This window comes from Charadrius vociferus, unplaced genomic scaffold (assembly GCF_000708025.1).
Source record: "Charadrius vociferus isolate BGI_N301 unplaced genomic scaffold, ASM70802v2 scaffold4, whole genome shotgun sequence".
In the NCBI taxonomy this organism is placed as follows: Eukaryota; Metazoa; Chordata; class Aves; order Charadriiformes; family Charadriidae; genus Charadrius; species Charadrius vociferus.
The window spans coordinates 1,054,674-1,074,665 of NW_009648150.1; positions in this window are offsets into that span (position 1 = coordinate 1,054,674).

The following is a 19,992-nucleotide window of genomic DNA, read 5'->3' on the forward strand; positions in this document are numbered from 1 at the left end:
AACTGGATGAATAGGATTATAATGAAATATTCAAGAAACCATAAAAGTGCTCTTGAATAGTGCCGTTTTCGCTGGTGAACTAGTACAGGGAAACACTATTTGAGGCACAGATTCCCCGGCTGACCAGGGGCAGCAGGTCAGGAGAAGAGGGTGTCCTACACTTGTCCTACACATAACAGGAGAGCTCCCTGGATCCTCTAGTTGCTTTGTGTAATGGCATAAAAATCCAGCATTGCTTTCCAATGTCTCAGCTTCTCTTAGAAGGGAGTAATTAAACATGGAATGATGTTAATGTGTACTTTGTAAAACATTTACTGATGTCAAGAGGCAAGACACAATTGGATAATGAACTGTATTACATATAGCATGGCACCTGTGCAATTCTCTAGCCTGGTCGCCAGGATCTTGTAGGGCATCCTGACCTAAGAAGTTAGCTTATGTTAGCATTGTCAATGTTAGCCTTAGTTAACTAATAATGAACAGAACACTGTGTTATTCAAAGTCCCTGTTCTCTGGACCTTAACATCTGAGCTTGATTGTATATAGGACAAATTATATGACAACCCGGCAAGAGGAGAATCCAGTTGGCCAACCTGGCAACAGAACTTACTTTTAAGGTATCCTGAAGTGAACTGCCTTCATTATAATACTAAAAAACACACCCACAGGTCAAGAAGACCCTTGCCTAGGTGAAGACCCTTCCCCTGCGCATGCATGATGATTAAAAGAATGACACAGAAGATATTATAATTATATGTAAATTACTAACCAATCATTGTAACTGGGAGTGTATTACCCTGTAACTTTTGTGTATAAGTGTAGCAAGAAGACTGGCATGGGGTGTGCTTGATTTGTGGAAAATCCACCGAGCACACAGGCCTGAATAAATACAATACCTCTCCGGAGCATGTGAGATTGGTTAATTGCATGCCGTGCATGAATCTGCTTTTCGGACAACAAACAGACCTCTCTTGTTCAAGAAATCAGTAAATAATGAACAACAAGGAATGAGTGAAGGATGGTTTTGTTGCTGACTTCTGCAGTAAACCGAGCCAGCAGCATCTTACAGTAGCCAGCTGTCAATCCCACTAGCTCTGCTCCCCAGATCCCAGCCAGAAAACTAAGAGGAGCTGGTGGAGGTAACCTCATTCTGCTTGCTAAAAATATTTGCAAAATAAGGGTTTGCAAAAATATTGCCTGAAATTTTTCATTGCTTTTGGTTCCTACTTCTGCTTCTCCACTACAAGCAATATGTTTCCCTTCTTGGTGCTTTGATAAAAGACTCTAATCATGATAGGAGTTTCAGATTTGCCAGTGGAAGGGAATATTTGTCCAGGCAGTTCTGTTATTCCAGTTGTCTTTGCTCTGTTCTGTGAATAGCGTGCAAGATCTGGGGAACTGATCTAAGAGCAGCTTGTCTGTGGAAGCAGTAATCTCATTACAAATTCTGATCATTGGGGTGCCAAATATTTTTTAGGCAATTTTGAATGATCCCTGTGCCCACAGGTAAAATAAGCACTGCTCAGCTGAACATATATTTTGCAAGAAATATAAGCCTGACTGATAACAAAGAGAGTGACGAGGACTTGGGAGGGAAGGGCACAGGAGACTGCAATGAAGTGCACAGAAGGCCAGCAGAGCATAAAGACTGTGTAAGCAGCCTGTGAAGAGGTCACATGAAAAGGGAGGACGCTCAGATCTGGGCTAGTCCCATACAACTTCAGGTGCTTATTTAAAAACATTTAAATGAGAATCAATGCAGAGAAAGCCAAAAAAAAAGGTGTGCTGAATCATCCTCTGGAGGGGCCAGAGATTTGAATTGCTTTTCATGTCCTGTTTCTCTCTGTTAATAGAAGGATGAGAGGAGCAATCCAAAGGCACTCCCACTGCTAGCTAAAGCACTCCCAGTTAAGTATGCAGCAATGGATGGGATAAGCCTCACCTCACTGCCCGATCCTCCACAGGCACCCCAGTAAGAGGTAATGTGCTGCTACAGTCTGGCTACCTCAAAGCATCTATGTCAAATTTACCACATAAGCACAGAGGACTTAAGCAGCAGGGTCTATGCAGCTCAAAAGAATCAGCCTTAGAGCTCAGGGGAAAAATAAAGGATCAAGATATTTGTGGAAAGTCTTACATACTTAGACTAACCTCAGTATGTGTTTGAGGCCCAACATACTTTACTTTTCCACAAGTCAGTAGTAGAGACTCAGGGAAGGAGTCCATTAAGACTATCTCTTCTCATTTTCTCCACTGCTACAGTAAATGGCTGTGAAAAATTAAGCACAAATGGTAAGTTCCTCTTCAGGGCTTACTCTGTGGAAGGTCATATCTCCTTATGAAAAGGGAGCTCTCTTTGACATCTGCAGCCAGAAACCTTAGCATCTTTCTCTCTCATTCACAAGATAAAGAGCCCTGTAACCTTTAAATGGGTTGTAAATGGACTTCACTGTTTACATCTTATCTCTATGCCTGGAGGAGAAGGAGGGCCACAACATCATGGTGAAATAACCTTTAAAATCATCTTATGCTGCAGTGGAAATGGGCACGATGCCCCGGGGCAAAGCTGAGAATTCTCTGGTTCAACCTCTAAAAGTTCACTGTGGCAGAGGGAATAGCAGGAAAAAAGAATGTAGAAATTTCTGGGGAAGCTGGGACAAACAACTCATCAGGCAGGATGTTTGAGGTGGACTTCCCCCTACAATACACAAAAATTGAGGGAAATATTTTGAGTGGGCTTGGGCTGAGAGTATAACTTCCTTCACAGAAGGTGAAGAAATTTCAGACAGAACAGTTTATTCGTCAAGGCATTTTTCAGGGTGTCAAAAACAGGGATTTAAACCCCCCTCAAGCTAAGGAAGGATTGGCTAGGTCTCCCAGTGGCCTATCGAGTGCTATGCACATGAAACCCTGAGGAAAGTTAGAAAGAATCTAAGAGGGCTAACTGTGAAGCAATGACAGCTACTTGAATTTTGTCAGTCCTGCACATGAGAGGAGTCCCAGCTATAGTTCTCTGAAGGCCTTAGGGGAAAAGAAAGCCAATACTTAAAGTGATAACACCTTTGGTACTTGCATACAGCTGGCAGTTTTTTCTAATGACATTTTTTGGGCTCTGATCCCTGAACTGCTGTGAAGTTTTGCTTTCAGCACCTAAACATATTAGGAGGCTATTTCTGTGACACAACGCAGCTCAAGGCTCCATGAAGGACATCAGGACTTCAGAGTGCTTGGTGCAGAGATCCTTTTTCAAAATAGGGCACAGGCTTCTAACTAGCCCTGGGCATTCAGAAAGCTTTAGCCGCTACATGTGTTCTCTATACTTAGTCCTCAGCAAAGGTTTCAATGAGCAGAAACCAAGGTTCAATGAAGGGTTGAACCAAAGGCCTAGCCTTTTAAACAGTTAATTTAGTGCCACAAAAGATGATGTTTATTGAACTCCTATTTTCATCCAAGCAATCCTATGGGGCTTGAATCTTAATCCATTCCTCAATGGCTGATCGGATCAGGCATAAAATAAAATGTTTGAATAAACCAGAAATATCAGTCATCAAATCTGCTGTCAAGCTTTCTGGCAGCCCGTACAACCACAATAAAGCAGAGGGTTATGTCAGAGTACACTGGAAATCTGCTGCAGCCAAGTTGTAAGCAGTCTTCTCTAATAAGACTTCAGCAGGGATATGTATGCAGGTTTTTTTCACCTCACAGAGGACAATTTCAGAGCATTATTGCAGTCAGGTAGTTTTTGTTCCTTTTTTCACTGTAAAACCCCATTTGTAACAGGCAAGCTTACAGTTTTAGACAATTTTCTATTGAGAATTGTCCAGTGCTTTCAGTTTCCTACTGAGGTGTGATCAAACCAACAGAAGCTGTCTGTAGCATCTATTTCTCCAAGTGACTCCGGGAGGGCTCCAAAAAAGATCTAATACACAACAGCCATTGCACAAAAAGAAGATCAGTCACAGGAATTCAGGGGGTTCTGCTGCAGCATTCAACAGACTCTTGAATACAGTACAGCTGCATTATCTGTTGTACAGAGGCATTGCACACACATCGTGTATGTTCTTTATACTGTACTTGGCACCCAGCTTTAGGGTCATTTCATGGGTTATTCGTGCAGTCCCACCAGAAGCACAGACCTATAAAGCTGTCAGAGTGGGAGAGGTTTCTAGAGATGTCTTTCTACTTCTTTCATTGAGTCGAAACAAGCTAAATTTACATCCTTTTCAGTTCCTCTTTACCTACCACACTCTCAAAAACTTCCAGGAGTGGTGTATTCTTATTCAGCACCATCAATACTGCTAACAAGACAACAGCATCCAGAAGCCAGACCCAGAGAAGCAACATACTCTGCTAGCTTTGAGAGTAATACAGGCCAAAATGCAATCTCTGCACCTCTACTGCTTGGGGCAGACACCATCATGTACTGAATATGATTACCTACAGTAAAGTAGTGGATTATTTTCTAAAAATGAGTAGGGAGGGATTTAGTTGTGATACTGAAGCCATATTCAAGAAACCTTTGCAAAAACAGCTTTACTGGAGCTTCCAGCTGACACTTGTTTGCAAGCACGTGGGGATCTGAGCATTCTCTCATACAGGACTTTTGGCAGCCACAATCTCCATCCAAGTGGAACAAAAGGTAGCTAATGGCCTTAGCATTGTAAAAGGACTATGAGGCAAGGACTTTCTCAAACTCTGCAGGGTCTCTGGGAAGTCATGCCCCAACTGCTGTCTCTGTAGCTGAGAGGAATTAGCACTTGCGACTGAGAGTCCATTTTCAATGGAGGGGGCCAGAACAAGACAAGAGATGGGGCCAAGTATTGTGTCTTGCTTTTTCATTAGGAACCAAAGAGAAACTGTCCTCAGGATGGTCATTGTAGTCTACTGTAATGCTTCACAGACTTGTGCAAATCGAACTCAAGTGACCCATCTCTGTGCCTTGAGACCTAATCCAGACCCACTGAGGTTAAATAGCAATGTGTGAACGCACCTAATGAAACTAGCAGTGCTAGCTAAACCTATGACAGGCATGCATTCAGTGATAGTTGTTCAGTTAAAAGAAGTGCCATTGCTACGTCCTCCTACCCATTCACAGTATATGCACCCAAATCACAGCATACCAAAGCAAGCATTTCTTGCATGCAAATAATCAAACGTCCCTGCCTGATGGAACAGTCTATTCTGGGTGTCATCTCAAAGCATCTGGAAGAAAAGAAGGTTATCAGAAGTAGTCAACATGGATTCACCAAGGGGAAGTCATGTCTGACTAATCTGATAGCCTTCTATGATGGAATGACTGGATGAGGGGATGAGAGGAGGGCAGTGGATGTTGTCTACTTTGACTTCAGCAAGGCTTCCGACACTGTCTCCCACATCATCCTCACAGGCAAGCTTAGGAAGTGTGGGTTAGATGAATGGAAAGTGGGGTGGACTGAACAGTCGGGGGACATCATCCTCCCCCTCTGCTCTGCCCTGGTGAGGCCGCATCTGGAGTATTGTGTCCAGTTCTGGGCTCCCCACTTCAAGAAGGAGAGGGTCCAGCAAAGGGCTACAAAGATGATTAGGGGATTGGAACTTCTCTCTTATGAGGAAAGGCTGAGGGACTTGGGTCTTTTTAGTCTAGAGAAAAGAAGACTGAGGGGGGATCTTATTAATGCTTATAAATACTTAGAGGGAAGGTGCCAGGGGGATGGGAACAGTCATTTTTCAGTGGTGCCCAGTGATAGGACAAGAGGCACCGGGCACAAACTTGAACATAGGAAGTTCCATCTTAACATGAGGAGGAACTTATTTACTTTGAGAGTGGCAAAGCACAGGAACAGGCTGCCCAGGAAGGATGTGGAGTCTCCCACACTGGAGACATTCAAAACCTGCCTGGACGCCGTCCTGTGCAACCTGCTGTAGGTGACCCTGTTCTGGCAGGCAGGTTGGACTAGATGATCTCCAGAGGTCCCTTCCAACCCTGACCATTCTGTGATTCTGTGATTCTATGCTAATAGTCTCGTATAAAGACAGAGCCTTGTGTGATAACCCCTGCCACTGAACAGCAAAGCTCATGTCTCTTTGGGACCAGCCAAGCAAATAAATGCTGTGAAACTTTGTACTTGGGAATGATCTAGCAAAGCCAAATCTTCCCTTGTACCATTTCAGTGCCCAAAGAAGAGTCCCAAAGAGAACAATGCTTGCACAAGAGACTGTATACTCTGGTACAAAAAGGATGCTATAGACCTCCCCTACTGCTAGTAAAATATGTATTCTTCCAGAACTGGACAGGAACCAGACCCAGCAGCAACCCCCAGCAACCTACCAGCCCAACATACTAAATGGTAAACACCCATCTTTCTCAGCTGTACAGCGAGATAAAAGGTAATGATTTCGTTTCAGGAATACTAATGGCAGTTACCCATTTCACATCAGTGACGTAACAGACTCTTGAATTTTAAAGGCAGTACCAACTACACAACCCTTTTGTGTATCATTAACAACCTGGAAGCTATTCATCTACTTAATTGCAATAGTAGCTTTGTGTCTGAGGACAGGACTTTGATCATCAATATTTGACAAGCACAGACTTGTCAATTATTATGTTTTGGAGTTAAATTGAAATGTTGAAAATTGGTGAGCAACTCTTGAGCTATCTCCTCCTTTGCCCAAGAGAGCTCTTTTTCACCATCCAATCTTAACATGTTATCTCCTGTTTCTTATCCTGGAACAGCACCCCTGTACTAATCTAGTGTGAGATCAACATTCCAGGAATCATTCTCAGAAATATTTTTGCTGGTCAACTGACCTGCCACCCCAAAAAACTCCAAAACAAACAAAAAACCCAGCACCCCCCCAAAAAAAATCCAAACACCTCCCACAATAAACCAACAATGGTCAATTCAAATCTGCTATCAAAAAATACACCTAGGATGAATACCATTCAATTTTCAAGCTCCAGCTGGTATGAAAATTCAGCATACATATGAACTGAGATTAAAATTCCAGTACAATGTAGATTTGTATTAATGAAGATTCAGTTAAAAGGAAAATAGTAAAGTGATTAATTGTGAGCAGGTGTTTAAACGATCAATCAGCTTTATATAAACCAATGGAAAAGGTCACAACAGACCAGCAATGAACACCTTGTAGCCTGTGAGGTTCATTCAGAAATCTGAAGCAGCAAAAAGAATCATAGACCAGGAAAACCTACAAATGCATTTTTGAAGTCTCCAAGTAGGAAGTTCTAACAGGGGAAGAACAAGTTATGATTTGATTTTCTGAGCAATAACCAATTTTCATATGGATTGAGAAAATTTTCATATCAACAAAAAGAAACAAAATGGAGATCAGAAGATATATTGCAAAAGTCAGCAGTAGAACCAGCATCCAAATTTTAAGGCAATATTAACAAAAGTCCTCCCTTTTCCAGTAACCATCACAAGACCACAAGAGGTGGTACAACTACGATTTTGCTCTTAGTTCTTTTAATGTAATGATCACCTGACTTCCAAGTTGCTTGAAAGACCCATTAATTTCTGCATTTGTTATCCTTTTATTATTTTACTGCACCACACGGCTGCACAGATAATTAAGGATTTAAATAATGAATAGATATTAGCATTATGTAAATCATCATAATTTTCCATTAATGGGAACTGGTGATAACTGCCTGTGAATCACAAGCATTAGAAGTCACACAGTCTTATACATTTTTAAATTTGAAACTATATGCCTGTTATAAATTACAATCACAACAGCTCTTTTGACCGCTCTTAGATTGTTCCCAACTCAATCTGTTGCACATCTGTTAGCAAAACTTTATGCCCAAGGCCCTTAAGAGAATACGGAATATATTAGTATCTTGAGTTAAGACAGTATGGAGTGCTAAAACCATGATTATCCCAACCAAAATTTAATCCTCTGAGTTAACATTATGTATGTCTATTCAAATTACATTTAGCTAAGGTCAGTTATGAAAAACAATTGCCATCTCACCACTTAATGTTCTCATCCATCTTTTTTAATAAACTCATTACTGAACTATAATTGGAGAGGTTTGCTTAGGCCAGGACCGGAAACATTGCTTTTTTTAATTCGTCTTGCACTTCTTGCTTTATCTGTTTCCACTGTGGCTTGGGGCTTAATCCATTGACACCCCAGATAATGAGTTCAACAAACAGGCAAGAGAACAAAGCCTATTCTGAACAGTACACTGCACAATTTTCTTGTTCCACATAAAAAAAATTTAATACCGGTTTCAATGAAAGATACTGAATCGGCAGCAAAAGCCGATGGAACACCCTTCTACATCACTCTGGAGTGCTCAATAGTCAGCAGTGAGGTTAACTCTGCTAACTTTGCAGCTATCCATATGCCAGCTATATTAATGATGAATGAGGTCCTTAATCTAGACTTCTTGTAACGCAACCTCTTTTCACAGATCATGCAAAGAGACCAGAAAATCCAGTCCTAAACAAGACTAGATTGCTGATGAAGAGAAGATTTGGAGAACAGGGTCTAGAACTGGAATCTAGGCGCCTAATCTCTCTGTCTCTTCAGCTTCTTCCAGCACAACCACAACAACAACAAAATTAAAATAGGAGCTCTTCTGTTCTGTAGAGTAAGACTGGCTATGGAGAAGTCTGTTGGGAGAAGTTCCGTATGCCGGCTGCATGTGTATATAGACCCCACTATGGCCACTCTAATATTAGGCTGCTCAGACTGCCTTTATGTTCCATGGAACATTTTGGTCCTGCCACATTTCCTCTAACCATCCTCCCTGTTATTCAGCCTAGTTTTTCACATCAAAACCCAGGACCTGAATTTTTCCCAAAATGCATATTTCCTGTGTGTGAGATAAAGAAATTAATTCATTTTATTTAACAAAAAAAATAGTAATCAATCAACAAGCCAATTAGTAGGACTTAGAAAACACCAAAACACTTGAATAACCTGTATTTTACTGGGAAATAAGAGAGCAAATAAATAGTAGTTTTGGAGTGCTATGGCAAGGGTAACTCAGCTGTATTGCCCATTGTACGTATTGCCTGGTAGAATACTGATATGAAAAGAGAATTGAGATAATACAATTAGCTGTTCAACTGTGTTTGGATGTTCAGTGCCATCTTTTTTTTTTTTTTTTTGCCCCCTCCCCTTTGTTTTCTTTTAAATCACCCCCTCTCAAAAACACCAGACTACATGTGTAAAGATTTTAAAACATAATGAAGTTGGGATGTTTGAATATAAGAATGCCTAGATTCCACTTAGCACAGTAACTTTTCTTCCATATCGGATGAGAAGGAAAAGGGTAATCAAAGATACATTCCCCTAAATACTTCCTCCGCCTTCAGTTGTTTTTGGTTTGGTGTACCTCCCAACTGATTCATTTTGGTAACAATCAAAGGTTTTTCTTTTTTCAAAAGCTTATCCAGCCTCCCCAACACTGCAAACTTCTTGCACCCACAACAACCTTTGGCAAGAAATTCAGTTCTATGCACTGCATAAAGTACCTACTCCTACTTGGTTTTTCTGAACCTAGGGCCTACCACCTCCCTTTGATAAGACCCTGTTCTTCCAGTGGAAGAAGCAATGAAGAGTGTCTGTATCCACCCTGAAGCTAAGATTATATAGGTCTCCAGTATATTCTGCAAATTTTTGTTTTCCAAACACACAGGGTAGTAAACCATTCAGAATCCTTTACATAGCTCTGATTTCTCTGAGCTGTTGTCTTTCTCTGTAACTTCCCTACCTCTCAAAAATAATTTTTGAGACAAGGGGACAAGAACACAAGCATTTCTCAAGGTGTCCCAATGCTATCTCTCTTGATCTCGATTTCTTTCCTCATAGTACCCTTGCACCGCTTCCCAGTTTTGAGTTGATGCTTTCATGCAACTATATTTCACAGCTGCAAAACTGCTGTTTGGCAGTAACGGTTCACTCAGAGGCCATCATTGTATATATGGCACTGGATTTTCCCAGTGCATCATTTTGCTCTTGTCTACACTGAATTTCGTCTGCTACTTTAATGCCTGTTCACTCAGTTTTATAAGATTATTCTGTAGACCTTCAGTCAAGTCTTTGTCCTTGCAAACCCAAATAACTTCATACATCAGCCAGCTTTATCACTTTAATGCTCACCACATTTTCCAAGTTGTTTATGAACATACTGAGTGTCATAGGACCTAGCAGAGAGTCCAAAGATTGCTAACCTTCCCCTAAAAGAACCAAGCATTTACGGATTTACTTGGCCGACACATACATGTGCACAGACTATATGCTAAGGATTGATTCCAAATTGACAGGAATGCAGTTGATTTATGTGACAAAGCCCTAACACCAGTATTTTGAGTAAGGTGAGAATTTCAATTACAGTGGCTTAAAGTGTTTGTAGCTCATATTCACAGATCCTCACTCAAGGAGTGGTAGCCTGCTTGGCAGTGATATTTGGTGAAAATTCTTTACTGGTCTCTACATGTTTCTTGGAGTGATCTTTAAGCACTTAGGTACAAAGATCCATTTCCACCAGTTTCCCAAGCAGAAGTAACAGCATGTGCATTGGCAGTGGATCCAACCTATCCAAACTATATAATAACGCTTCTTCATGTAGATATTCCAGATTCATGTTCAGCAGTCTCAAATTGGCCTGGAAAATTGGAGGATCAGGTCTTCTGCACATGCGCTGTAAAGCTGATCTGCATAGGCACAGTGGCCACTTCTGTGCAACTTTGAACAGGCAGTGGTCAATTTAAAGCAGCTGCCTGGCCTGGACTGCTCAGCATGCAGAAGTGCTAGGCAAATACCCTAAGATCATTCATGCCCAACTTACACATAATTTCTGGCGGAGAGAGAAAAGATGTTTGCAGAAAACTAGACACACTGTAGCACTACACTGAAATCGCAACACTCCTATACACAACTACTATATGTTAGTCCCACAAGTTCTTGTCTTTTCTCAGGTCTGGGATCATAGAATCACAGAAGGGTTTAGATTGGAAGGGACCTTAAAGAACATCTAGTTCCAACCCCCCTGTCATGGGCAATAATACCTCCCACTAGACCAGGTTGCTCCAAGCTCCATCCAGCCTGGTCCTGAACACTTCCAGGGATGGAGCCTCCACAGTTTCTCTGGGCAACCTGTTCCAGTGCCTCACGAGCCTCACAACAAAGAATTTCTTCCTAATATCTAATCTAATTCTACCCTCTTCCAGGTTGAAGCCATTATCTCTCATCCTATCACTACGTGCCCTTGTAAAAAGTCCCTCTCCAGCTTTCTTGTAGGCCCCCTTTAGATACTGGAAAGCTGCTATAAGATGTCCCTGGAGCCTTCTCTTCTCCAGCCTGAACAACCCCAACTCTCTCCCCCTGTCTTCATAGGATAGGCATTCCAGCCCTCTGATCATCTTCATAGCCCTCCTCTGGACTTGCTCCAACAGGTCCATCTCCTTCTCGTGCTGAGGACTCCAAAGCTGGATGCAATACTCCAGTTAAGATCTCATGAGAGTGGATTAGAGGGGGAAGAATGATCTCCCTAAACTGCTGGCCACGCTTCTTTTGATGCAGCCCAAGATACAGTTGGCTTTCTGGGATGCAAGCACACATTGCTGGCTCATGATGAGCTTCTCATCCACCAACATCCCCAAGTCCTTCTCCTCAGGGCAGCTCTCAGTCCACTCTCTGCCCAGCCTGTATTTGTGCTTGGGATTGCCCTGATCCACCCGCAGGACCTTGCACTTGGCCTTGTTGAACTTCAGGAGATTTGCATGAGCCCCCTTCTCAAGCCTGTCCAGGTCTCTCTGGATGGCACCCCTTCCCTTCAGTGTGTTGACTGTTCCACACAGCTTGGTGTCATTGGCAAACTTGCTGAGCGTACATTCAATCCCAACACCCATGTCACCAAAAAAGATGGTAAACACCACCAATCCCCAGTACTGGCCTCTGAGGAATGACACTCATCATTGCTCACCACTTGGACATCGAGCCATTGACCAAAACTCTTTGAGTGTGACCATCCAGCCAGTTTTTATCCACCACGTGCTCCGTCCATCAAATCCATGTCTCTCCAATTTAGAGAAGGATGTCTCCTGAGGCAGTGTCAAGGGATAGGATGCTTTAACAAAGCAGGGCAATATTTTGTAATGAAACCTATCAGAACTGTTAAACAGCACTGAACGTTGTCTGTATTACATGTTCATACAGAAAATCCTTGCCCATCAGCCCAGTAACCCAATGTTACTACTGGTAGCATTACAAGTTGGTTCTACCCCTCTGCTAGATGGACTTGACCACATGACATCAGAAGAAGAAATAACGCCCAGAGGAATTATCAGGTTGAGCTAATGAAAGGCAGACATTAGACATTGGCTCTCAATTCAGACTGCTGCTTTTTCTGGCGGAACTCCCATACATGATGCACGACAAAACACCAAAGGGAAGTTATGCGATCATGCTCCAAATGTTACACATGGTTGACTGCCAATAATATGCTAATTCTAATTAGGAATATCAAAACAAACATTTGCAAAAAGTCATTCAATGAGTACTCCATAAGCCCCTGCTGCTAGTTAGGAGCTACAGAGTTAGACTCAAGCCTTTCCAATTCACAGTTTAGTTTGTCCTGCTTAGGTGTAATTGCCACTTTAGTGACTTTCAGCACACAAGAAAAGCAGACAAGTTGTGATCAATAATTTTACATGTTTTTAAAACAACCAGAAGAAACTCCTGACTTTTTCAATGCATGGGTAATCCACTTGAATTATTAAAACTGGGAAGGTATGGTTGAAGGACAACCTATGGTGTAGTCTGCCATGTTTCCCACATTCTATCCCGAGAGGCTTACCTCTTTTTCTTCCTTTTGTAAACGCTTCTGGCTTTGGTCCTTAAGGGCACTGGGAGTGAGCAATGTCTGTTTAACAGGATGTCTGTTTAACATTTCCCTTTCCCAGCACATACATACCTACTGTTGACAGTAGAATGTATCTGTTCTGTCTTGATCACTTTCAGAAAGAACATCCAAAGAAGTACCTGCTGTTCAAAAAAAACAAGCACCCCCTAGGGATGGGGCACCTCAGCCCATTTTATGTCAAAAATGGACTTTTTCTTGACTGGTTTTTCACTAAACAGGAATTCTGCTAAGGACTGCAGTCCTTACCTGTCTACAAACTTATGGAGTGAGAAAAAAATATGCCTTTGGTTTCCACAAGATGCAAGTGACTGAAATGTCACTGAATCCTTGCCAGAATACAGCTCCACAGTGGCCTTGCTCTGCAAGAGCAGCAAGATCGGCAGGTGGTCAGTCCTTTCAAATCAGACCTGTTGGGATCAGCCATCACCCTTAGCACTGCTTCCAAATGAAAAAAGATGATCAGCCCTCTCCAAAACAAATCAGAAGGCCACTCTGCTCCAGAGAAAAGCTCATTACCAGGACAGTCAGACAAACACACAGTTCCACTTCTCCTGCAGAAGAGCTAAGGGATCTGCTCTGAAGGTCTCATGAGGGAAGACCTCTCATGAGCACCAGTAATACTCACAGCCGTATTGTTCTGCTCAAAGGGTTCCAGTACTTCTGCTTCTGGACTTGAAAGGAACCAAGGAGAGAAGAAATGGAAAAAGCAACACTAGGAAAGCTGTCATCAATACAATCAGATGCATTACTGAGTCCAGGGAGGCCCACAACAGCAACAATGGGCATTCCCCAGCATCAGACAACAAACTTTCATAGAACCATAGAGTGGTTTAGGTTGGAAGGAACCTTAAAAATCATGTAGTTCCACCACACCCTGCCATTGGGACACATTCAATCCCAACATCCAAGTATCCAACAAAGATGGTAAACACCACCGATCCCCAGTACCAACCCCTGAGGAAAACCACTCATCACTGCTCACCACTTGGACATCAAGCCATTGACCAAAACTCTTTGAGTGTGACCATCCAGCCAGTTCCTTATCCACCACGTGCTCCGTCCATCAAATCCATATCTTTCCAATTTAGAGACAAGAATGTCATGCGCGACACTGTCAAATGCTTTAACAAGTCCAGGTATATGACATCAGTTGCTTTTCCCTTATCCACCCATGCTGTAACAGTGTCATAGAAGGCCACCAGATTTATCAGGCACAATTTTCCCTTAGTGAAGCCATGTTTGCTGTCACCAATCACCTCCTTATTTTCCATGTGCCTTAGCAGAGTTTCCAGGAGGATCTGCTCTATGATCTTGCCAGGCACAGAGCTGAGAGGCTTGGCAACTTCATCTGCCAGTTCTCTCAGGACTCGCAGATGAATCTCACCAGGTCCCATGGACTTGTGTACCTTCAGATTCCTCAGCTGGTCTTGAACCTAATCTTCTACAGTGGGTGGTTCCATCCTTCCAGTTCCGGCCTTTGCCTTCTACAACTTGGGTGACGTGGCTAGAGCACTTGCCAGTGAAGACCGAGGCAAAAAAGTCATCGAGCACCTCAGCCTTCTCCATGTCCCAGGTAGTCAGGTCTCCTGTTTCCTTCTGGAGGAGGCCCACATTTTCTGTAGTCTTCCTTTTATCACTGACATACCTGTAGAAGGCTTTTGTGTTGCCTTTGACATTCCTGGCCAGATTTAACTCTATCTGGGCTTTAGCTTTCCTAATATGATCCCTGGCTGCCCAGACAAGTTCTCTGTATTCTCCCCAGTCTACCTGTCCTTGCTTACACCATCTGTAGGCTTCCTTTTTCTGTTTGAGATTGACCAGGAGTTCCTTGTTCATCCACGCAGGCATCCTGCGGTTTTGCCCGACTTCCTCTTTGTTGGGATGCATCGTTCCTGAGCTTGGAGGAGGTGGTACTTGAATATCAGCCAGCTTTCTTGGGCCCCTCTTCCTTTCTGGGCTTTATCCCATGGTACTCACCAAGCAGACGCCTGAAGAGGCTAAAGGCTGCTCTCCTGAAGTGCAGGGTAGCAAGCTTTCCATACATATGAGCAAGGCCTCAAAAACTACATCACACAGCAGAAAGAGAGTAAAAGAGGTCAAAACTATCCTCCAGTGTTAAGATTTCTGAAGTAGCAGGGGAGCTGTTAAATGAAAATGCGTGAGCGATCTTGACAAGCAGACTCAGATACCGCTATACAGAGGAAAGAAAGAAAGTTTGGACTGGCAATGAGCTGAGACATTAACAATATTGAATGGGACTAACAATTTTCTATATGAATTTTTATTATTCTCTCTGCGTCATGAAAAGAATAAGTATGAGGTTTTATTTCACTTTAATGATTTTCATAACGATGCTCTGAAGGTAAAGTCAGAAAAAAAAATGTTTAAATACCTGTTTTAGTTTGCTCTATCATACTGCCAATAATCACCAGTCCTGGTTGAGGAGCTCTGTGAGCTAAGTCATCAGCTTGGAGATGGAAAGGGCCTGCCCCACATGTAATCTCTTAGGTAGGAAATGGACAGGCAACAAAACACAAGGAAAGAAACTTGTCAGCAACTTTTGGCAGATTGAGCACACCAAGAGGAATACTTACACTACTTTATTTTAAAGTGCTTAGTTAAAAGCCCTGGATAAGTACAGTGGGAAAGGTATTTAAGTACTTTAGAGCAATAACATTAAGATATAACGAGACCAGAATTTTCCTTCCACTGCCCGGACACTGCAAAACTACTAAAATAAGCCTATGTCCAGATTGTAACAGAAATAGTAATCAAATATATGTGCCATCACTATTGATGAGGTCTAAACCTAGGTCAGAAAATTCTTAGTGATGGATGAATGTTTGTCATCCACATTCCTAGACAGCATAAAAATAGGTATGTACTTGATCTTAGTCCTCTCTGTCAAATATGTACCAGCGGTGGGTAAAGAATTCACAGCAAAGAACTTAAGTCCTTTAACCACTGTGACAAGAACCTCAGTTGCTGGCAGCAAACAACACCATTCAATGCCAAGCAGAATCTTTCAGATTTAGGCCAGCTCGAACTCAGGGCCTTGGAAGCTGAACAAGTGGATTCAAAGTCAAGCATTACTTAATTTCACAAAGCATTACTCGGGTTATTGTTCTTCTGATGCCACCAAGTCCAAAGGCTGAGTCATTCCTCAGAGCCCAGGAATCCCTGGTACCATTTTTTTGGGCTCTGATGGATCACAGACAGAGCAGGCAGGATATGGCAGACTAGGGAGGAGGTGAAAATGAGAACATCCTTCTCTTTCCATTTCAGCTCCCTCCCTTCCCCCTCTGATGAGGAGAGGAAGAGAGTGAGTGTGGCACATGTAACACTCAATGAGAGTTCAGTGATCTAATGGCTGCCGTTTCCACAAGTCAGACACACAGAATTTGATCTGAAGATGCAATGTATATATGGAGGGTTTATTTTTTTAACTGAGTTGACAGAAACAATGAACAGGTCATGTATTCAATCTCTCAGACAACATAGGATTGCTTCATTTACTGTAAAGGTCAGAAACAGTGACCTGGTTAAGGGCTAAGTGTCTTTTTAAACGTGAAACACTGATGAAAACAAAACTTCATTTATTTTTAATTAGCTACCAGAATGGTATTAATTCTCCTCCGAGCACAGCACAAGCACAGTATTCTTCCTGTGCCTGCTTAGCTCTAACAAAAAGGTATCACTGCCTTTGAGTAGGAATCTAGTGATCTGGAAACTGTTCTGCAGGAAGCAGGCTGAGCAACTGTGCAGAGCTGCTGCCGATTGAGGAGCCCTTCATCATCTTCCTGAAGGTCTGAACTCCCCAGAGTGAGCCAGGTACAGAAATTGCAACAAAAGAGATTCCTGTTGCTTAACTGAGAGTTTCCCCAGCTCTGATCTGTGGCCATCCCTGTGACATCCCTGTCTATGTAAGATGAGGCCAAGTGGCTAAGAGGCCTCTTCCCATCAGGGAGAGGGGGATGCCAGGCTCCCACATCCCAGCTGGATGGATGCTCTACCACTAAATACAAAGCCAGGCCCCATAAACCAGTGATTTGCAGCTGTCCAAGATGGATCAAGAAACACAAAAAGACGTATTTAAAATAGCCATCTGCCCAACGCTTCAGGGACTCATGTGGGCCAGGCACAGTCTCTTGTTATGCCTGACTCAGAGTTTGGGTTTCCCTAATACCAGACCAACCCATCATAGTGTCTGATATTCTGCTCACTGAAGTTTGACAGCCCTAAATTTCAGAAAACTTTATCCCTCAAAAACACCACTAAAGTACACAAACTAATGAAATAAAGTATCATTTAGGGCAAATCAGTATTTTCTGTTTCACTAAAAACATCTCAGACTGCTCAAACTGTGAGACTATCTTCAACTGCTGTTTACAATTCCTTTGGAAAAAGATCTCTTTTAGTATTCCTCTCATGTGGCACCAGATTGTGACTTGGACCTTGAAACTCTACAGGAGGGCTGCAAAACACAGGTATTTAATCTGGTTGCGTAGACATAGGCACATGTACAAAGCTCTGCTTGAAACTTCAACTCAGACAGGTAATGCTCAAAATGACTTTTCCTAAGTTTATACATTAGAGATGAGAAGAAGCAATTCACTGCATCATACTAAATTTTAGCCACAATGCTGATAAAAATCAGAATGCCCTTTAAAGAGGGGCCATTTTCCCTTTGTTCTTAGCATTCTCACAAAGAAAATCTTATATACAGATTCTGATCCACATCCCACCTAAAACTCGCTGTAGCTTGCTATTATTTTTTTATTAAGAAAATATTTTGCTTAAGCCTGGCATTCTTAAGACACACCATAATTTTTTGAGAAGTGCAACATCTTGAGATCTCACAGAACCTTCCCATCCATAAGCATGAAGCAGGGGACATTTCATGTCCCACGACACATGAGGGAACAGTCTTATCTGGATAGCTACTACCTCTGTGACAATTTGCTTGCATTCAGACGAGGTTACTTCCCTGATCTTGTCAGGCCACACAAATACATGAAAAAAGCAGAGACAACAGCTCACATAAAAATTGCAGTCACAAATCTGTGATCAAAGATGTCCTCGACACATCTTTGCACTTCATGCATTCAATTTTACACATTTTTCCCCTAAACAAACCTTGTTTCCTCTTCTTTCTCCCCCTTTTTAATTAAAGCTTCTCTGTAAGATCATCTTCAGATGATCCAAGGAGTATTCCCCTGTGACATTTTACTGTCCAGCAATGAACTGCTCTTGGTGGTTTCCTAGATCTCTTGCCAATGTAACCATGGAGACCTTGCCAGCTGCGACATCATCTTGAGGAATTTTGTCTCTCTCTTACTAGCTTCCCCAATGACAAAATCATTATCCAAAAATGAAGTCACAATAGCTGCAGGATTTTCCTCATTTTTGCAACACTCACTAGCTCACATGCTATTGTGCCAACTGTTGAATTTATTGCTTATTATTAAATAACAGTATCTGCTATTTACATAAGAATAGCATGCAAGGGAAATGTACAGAGGTTATTGGGTAAATGCCTATATTCTAAACTGTCCAAGGGATAAGACTCCAACCCATGACATAAAATAGTACATAAAACCAAAAATGTTCAATTAGCTGAAACAAAAAGCTGTAGGCATCCATCTTCAGATGGTGTTAGAGCTACTGAATAAGAACAGCATGGACTCTCAAGTCAAAGATCTAGCAGCATATGCGAAACCTACATGTAACTGATGAACCTAAAACTGTAGAAACAGGTTCTGTTTACCATCACCTCTTTCCAGCATTCTTTGTGTGGAACAGGTCAGAAGGAAAATTCAAGCAGGGTGCCAAGAGGAAATAAAGGGGAGGAAGGGAGAAAGAGCATAATTTCCACCATTTTCTTAGACCTTAATAGTAATGCTTTTCCACTCCTTCTGTTATGGATGCCTCACGGAGGTTATGATCACATAATAAGGCAGAGAAAGAGATTATTCTCTTCTAGGTTCTTTCATTCCCTCTTAATTTCTTCTCCTTATCACTCTCCTCTTTCCTTTGCACATTAAAGGCATGGTCTGTCCAAACAAGGTGGAATCCTTTGCAGCATTTCTAGAAGCCAATAGCTAAAAGCACAGTGAAAAGGAAAGCTTTAAGCATCCCAGAAGAAGCTTGTACAAACTAGTCAAATCTTTGTTTGAATGATGGACAACTAGCTCTGCCCATTTCTGCAGTACCAAAGTTACTGGTTACAGCCAACACCAGGTGCAGAAACTCAGTTTGTTTATTTTGCTGTTGTTATCTTAGCCCTTTAAGAGGCATTTATTTCTAATTCCTTTCAAGGAAACATGATCACATTTCAAGAACAAGAACTCCAGCAGTTTTATCCCATCTCACCTATTTTGTGCTCTTTTTCAATCTTTAATTCAAACAAAGGCTTCAAAAGCATTATTCCTCTCAATCAAGAAAAAAAAAAAAATAGAGCAAACAAGCAATATTGCCTGAGTATGCCTTATTTAACCCTTTAAATGTCAAACACAGCAATCATTTTCTGGCTTTGCCTATTGCATTTGTAATTTACAGGTAGCAACCATTTCTAACAGGCATTGCTGCCCAGGCACCAAGCAAGTTCAGATGTCTGTACAGCACGCATTTATTCCATTGAAATTAATTCAGCAATGCTGAATTTATTCCATTGAAATTAATTCAGCAATGCTGTGTTCACAAACAGCAATAGACAGTCTCCATCACAAACAGCTTACACAGGCTAGAGACACACCGACGAGGCTCATGGAGAAAAAGCATCTGCTCCCAAAACTCACTACAAAACCGTTTCACCTACATCTCATAGCTTCATTCCATGGCTTGGTGTGTTTGCAAACATGGTCAGGGGTGACTAATCCTACTGGCCTGTGGTGTGAGATCCAAGAGAATACTGAAATCTTCAGACCAGTTTAAACCATGTCAGAGAGACAGTGTCAGGAAAGGGACGGGGCACTACAAACACTGTGAACATGTCTGTGGGCAATGGCAAACCTGCCTGGCATTGCTGTGCCCATGGATATTGATGGAAAGCCAGGGAAGAGGAGGGTTGAATGGACTGTAAGGAAAAGACCTATCATGATGTACTG